Source organism: Brienomyrus brachyistius, chromosome 2 (genome assembly GCF_023856365.1).
Source record: "Brienomyrus brachyistius isolate T26 chromosome 2, BBRACH_0.4, whole genome shotgun sequence".
Lineage (NCBI taxonomy): Eukaryota > Metazoa > Chordata > Actinopteri > Osteoglossiformes > Mormyridae > Brienomyrus > Brienomyrus brachyistius.
Window position 1 is genome coordinate 15,054,563 of NC_064534.1, and position 6,395 is coordinate 15,060,957.

Sequence of the window (6,395 nt, forward strand, 5' to 3'; positions counted from 1 at the left end):
ATGTGACACACTTGGTTTTCGAGTGCAGCCTTAAAAGGATGCAGCCCCTGAATTCAGACACAGCCACTGTGCTACCAATAAATAAAAATACCTTTATATGGGTGGTAATACTTGCATTTGTAGTGTTCAACTACAGCAAAGATGCTCGTCCTCCCATCTTGGAATGGATCATTTTCTACAGTTCATTGTGGGGTTACAGCTCTCTAAGCTCTCTCTGCACTCTCTAAACAGCAAGCACGAAAACAATTTAAAACCATTTATTCACACTGAATAGTAACCTGTAAAATCATTCCTTTAATGAGCGTGATTTAAATTTGTGAACTATCCTCACCGGGAACCAACTATATGTACAGTTTTTTTAAGTCAGTGTTTATGTACAGTATGTGCAAATACAGTATATGTGATCAGAAAATCCAACTGAAATGTATTCATATTCTCTGGTGAGCAATCAATGTGGGTAAAGACAGAACCCTCACATCTGCAGCAATGGCGGTTTTATTTCTGCCCGATCTCAGTGTGTATGTACAGTGTGTATGTTCATTCTGTATCTGTGTGGTTTTCCAGCAGTTTCCTTCCCTGGTCCCAAGACATAGTTAGGTGGACGGGCATTTTGAAATATCCCACAGTGCAGGAACGTAGGTCTAACAATATGAGTTATGGTGGGCTAAGAATAGTAATCTCATTTATCCTAGTAGGGAACCCGGGTTTTCTCCTTTTGCATCTTGCTCTCTAAGAGACACACGGACAGATATACCAGTGACAGCAAGTTCTGGGGTCAGAGAGCAGGCTTTGCCAACACTCTTAGAGCAATTGGGGTTAATTACCCAAGGGCATCACTAGCATATGAACCAATGACCTTCCATCACAGGCACAGTGGCCAAATCCAGAACCTCACCCACTTGAATGGCTTGCTGTGTAGAGTTCATCTCTGTGCTTCTTGGGCCCTGGGACCAAGCTCACCATCACCCTGTACTGGAAATTATGGAAATAGTGTTTGAGAAACATACATTTTTCCTTACTATCATTTATCTGCTCCTAGCAGGATCATGCTGCATTTCTTTATACAGCTCTGGAAAAAAATAGGAGACCACAGCAAGATTTTGTTTCACTCATTTCTCAATTTATGGTTATGCACCGGTGTAAAATATACATTTTACTCCAGCCTGGTTCTTCCCTGCTTCTTATTGATGAAGGGCTTCTTCCTTGCTTTATGGGTCTTCAGTCCTGCTTCTAGGAACCTGTTATGAATTGTCTTAACAGCGCACTTCATAATACTTAATGTTTCCTATTCTTTTTGAAGGTCACTTGAGGTCATCCTCTGATTTATGAGGCACTGCCGGATAAGTTGATGGTCATCTCTTATATCGAAAGTTGCTTCTGCCTTCTAGCTGGCTGGTTTTCGATTATTACCAGTGTCTCCTGCTTCACCTTGTTCTCACATACTGCTGTCTTAGAAATTTTGAGCCTGGAATCAGCCTGCCATGCAGTGTAGTCTTCTGCCAACAGAACCAGGATTAAAACAAGATTTGAAATGCAAATGTAAAAAAATATATAGAATGGTATCTTATTTTTTTCCAAAGCTGTGTATATATTTTAAAGCACTCTTTATATTTTGGCCATCTAATGCCTCACCATTTCATTATAATGGCATCTATACATATTTATAGTGTGTGTTAGTGTGTAGTATCTGTGTATTGTGAGGACAATAATATTTAGTTTTATATTTTACGGTCACTCACCAAGGTGCCCTTGTGTCACAATCCAAATTTTATAATTTAGGATCAAAATCCTCTTTTTACATTTTGTGCTTCAACATTGTGACATAAGGAAATACTTCAGGAATCTAAGAAGCCCTTTTATCGTTTTAACAATAAACTGAAGGTATACAGGATGTGGTCCTTTGATGGCTGAAGTGCACCACAAGGAAAATGACATGTAATTATAGCTCAGATAATCTATGCTCTGTAAGACAAGTTACAGTGTAACTCACACCTCCATTGGCTAAATAAGCCATGCCCATTGCTGACACAGGTGTATGATTAAACACACAGCTAAGCAATCTCCAGCAACAATCACTGGCAGTAGAATGGATGGTCATACAGACTTTTATCTTGGCACTATCATATGATGCCATCTTGCCCACAAGTCAGTTTACTAGAGCTGCCCATATCTACTACAAGTAGAATGGTTGTGTAGTTCAGTTGCTAAGTTGTAGGTTACAAAAATTCTCAGACAGGCAGCTAATCACCCAATGTCAATACCCAGCCTGAACGGAAACAAATCCCATCAGCAATGCTCCAACATGTAATGGAAAGCCTTCCCAGAAGAGTTCAGGCTATTACAGCGACAGAAGGTGGACCAGCCTCATACTGATGCCCTTGGTTTCAGAATGAGATGTTAGTTAAGCTGTTGTCCCAGTACTTTTGACGTGCAATACAGATAATTTCATCCTGAAAGGAAAAAAAATGTAAAACAGTTGCTATGACTAAATGAAACACTAAAAAGTAAAACGTGCTAACACATGTAACGCAGCTGTAAATGTGTGTACTTCCTTAGGGCCTAAATATTCAGACTTCTTATTAAATCTTATAGCCATATTTGCCCAAAAAAAACATAACAAATAAAAGAATGAAATGGCAAGGTGGTAGGGTAAACAACAATTAATTGGTGACCCAGAGGCTATATTTACTTGCATGACATCCATTTCTTATTATAAGATCATTACAAAACAATTACATATTTTCTTAGCATTTTTCTTATAATTATACTATTATATAATTTGGTAATACCGCTACATGTTTTGGGAAATTAGTGTTACTTAATAGGTTGTATATGTATGAAATGGATCTTAATTACGGATATTATTTTCAAAGATCTTGAGGATTCCGTTTTTTTTCGGTCAAACGTTGCTTCCATCTTGTGGTTAAAGAGCAAAATGCCACAGATAGTTATTTTTGTTTCCATCTCGTGGACAAATTTGAAATTGCAATCAAGCTTACCAACTTCTTAAAATTGTATAAGCGGTATTCTTAATACCAACTGGTTTAAAAAGATGGGTAAGTGAATCGATGGATGATATTTTAAATTAATATTACATATTGATCATTCAAGGAGTTTTATCCATTTTCCCATTAGATCTAAAAAAGGATTGTGAAATGTTATTGTGAATTTTGGTGGTTTGTATGAATCAATGGATTATATAATATTAACAGATGCTGTTTATCTGACTCTTTAAGAGCTAAAGAAGCAATTATCTGCCTCACTTGTGAGTTGTTTTGGACAAAAGTGAACAAACATAAATGCAAATAGATGCTGTTCTTTTTTCATATTATTTACAATGATGACATTCTACTGATAAAACTCACTGTATGTAACAGAGAGAAGCTAACAATTTAGTAACACCAAAGGGCCATTAGTTAGCAGTGCCACCTCCCCAAATCCACAACTTTAGTATCTTAGAAAAAAACTTTAATTTGAACAAACATGCACACATCACAAACTTAACTATAACTTATCATCAAGGAAAACGAAATGGATATTTCTCTTTTAGCTTTGGTTTTTATATGCCCCCTATGCTTTGACTATATGTAGTTCTGCCTGAATTATTATGGTATATATTATTAATCAAATTAGCATATTCACACATCAACAATGCATTATTCATTACCATGTCTATTTCGGGTGATGTGTGAGGCATGAAATTGCGCGATCCTTTCCGTGCTCCCTCTCCTGTTAACTGTGTGCCTCTCTCCAGTGGCACAGTGTTTGGCATCAACATACACTGCCATGTGCAAGAGAAAAAGCCCTACAGACACAAACTAAAGCCATACATACGTATTGGCATTCCCAGGACTCAGAGTCATGTTAGAAGTAGAAGCCATTCTTCACCACGTTACTGGCATCTGCGTATCTGGCAACAAACACAGACAATGCAGAGGGAGAGAGCTCACTTTATTCTTTGATTTATTTAGCCAATACCTTTACTTGTTTTATTAGGGAAAAAACTGATTATACTTAATCTGTAATACAGTAAACATTTTCATACTATGAGTCAATCAGGCTTAGATTTATTGGTGAAGTATGTTAACTCACACAAGGAATTTGGTTCAAAAGATGGTGTCTCAATTTAGACAGGTAATGTGCAAAGAACATACAATTTACAGACTATACACATTCATAAGTCATATACATGTAGTATCAGTCCGGAGTGGGTTGCCCACCATACGCGTGTTCACTCTTTCAGTTACGCTTTAACAAATAGCCGAGTAGCTATAAATTTATTTCAACACTAGCACATACCATTGTGCTATCATCGATATCACCCAGGTTTTGTGCCGAGTCATGCATTTTATGCCAGCTAGTTGGTGTACGTTGGAGGTCTTACTGGACAGGAGTACTCAGACATCGAGGGTTATGAGAAGACCATGTCCAGTAAGATGAATGGTCCACTACTCCGGACAGGATTTCGGTCCAAAGCCGGCTTAGGTCCCGCTAGCTTCGAGTGACGCCGCAGTTTAATTTCGCTGAGCTTAACTCTGCTCCACACAACCGTCCGGCAACTGAGCAAAACCCCGGTAAAGCTCGGATTAACTATGGTTATAGTCTGAACCCCAAAACAGACCAGTCTGCGGTGCTACTCAGTTTTACTCAAATTCGTCCTCAGAGAAGAATCTGCAGGAACTATCCGCACCGATCCACCACCGCGTGCTCTTCTTCTCTCCCCCATGTTTCCCGCCGCGCACGCGCCCCAAACCCCTCTTTTCCCGGTCTTTTCTCTCAGAGATACGATTGGCCAACAAAAAAATTTTATTAAAAGCCGCTCCGTTATAGTTTCCATTAGGGCAATAACATTTATATCATATATCAACATATCAACTCTGTTGAACAAGAATGCCACAATTACACAATCAGCGCATAAACTCATGCATGAAAAATCCAAACATCTCAGGCAATCTGTTTTGTTAACATCTCACCCACAGAAAACAAAAAAAACATACACATGGGTGCATCTCTCATAATATGAACGTCACGCCACATTATTAACACCGGCAAAAGTCCCCACTTTCCCCTGTAACATCACCACCCATTTTTATAAGGCACTACATGCAGTTTAAATCCAAGAAGAGTACAAGTCCTCGAGGGTGGGCACCAATGAAATTTTTGTGCAGACCTTACTGTTTGCTGCAGTCTGTTTATGGATATGTGCAGGATGGATTCAATGACTAGATTCAATGGTGTAGAACTGCCTCAGCAGCACTTGCGACTGGCCTTTTTGAGGATGGAGTTGATATCGGTCTTGTCTTCCGCCTACCGAATTCCTTCCTCCTGTGACGTATCGCTCAGCTTTTAGGCCGACGATGCAATCGCGATAATGGAGATGAGGCACCCTTTAAGTTTCAAGTTCACACTTACTGCTGCAGGAAGCTTGCAGTAAACTATGTTCACTAATACATACTGTACAAATGTTTTTTTAAAAGTGTGTTTTTGCTAAATATTATTAAGAACTCCTTTCCATTTAGCTCCATAGTAAAACCGACATGTTTTATTAGTTTATTAATGTTTATTTAGCTCAATAGTAATATGTTTCATGGCGCACTCGTACTGCTGCAACAAGAGTTCACATCAATAAACTATGTTTACGAATATTTTTTTAAAAAGTGTGCCTGTCTGTATACCCGAATTGACTTCTTCCAGCCTCACCTGCTATATCCTACCTGTCAGGAAGCTGATGATCCACTGAGAGATGGCAGGGGACACAGAAATCGAGCTGGGAGAGTTTGGTGAAGAAGATTTCTGTAATGATGGTGTTGAATACTAAACTTAAGTCTGCAGACCAAATCCTTGCATATGTCCCTGTGCAGTCTACATGTTGAAGGATGTAGGGCAGCCCCATGTTGACTCCATCATCCGCTGAACTATTTGCGCAGTAGGCAAACTGTAGAGGGTCCAACAGGTGTCCTGTGATGTCCTTCAGATGGGCTAACACCAATCAGTCTAAGGACTGCATGATCTCATAGGATTTGGTGACTATAGAGATCATAGCGACTGGTATAGTCATTCAGTCCTGTGATAGAAGGTTTCTTGGGGATTGGGGTGATGGTGGAACAGTTGAAGCAGGAGGGGCTTCACACAGCTTCATAGATCTGTTGAAGATCTGCGTAAAGACTGAAGCCAGTTGGTTAGCACCAGTCTTAAGACAGGAAGTGAAGACACCATTTGGAACCGGTGCTTTCCTGGTCTTCTGTCTCTAGAAGAGCCGTCTCACATCCTCTTCACATAGCGTGAGTGCAGCCTGAGTATTGGGGATGGGGGTAAGGGGTTTCCCACGATGTGATGAAAACCGTCTTTGAGTTGGAGTTGGTGAGAGGTGTGAATTTGTCACAAGTAGAAGACAT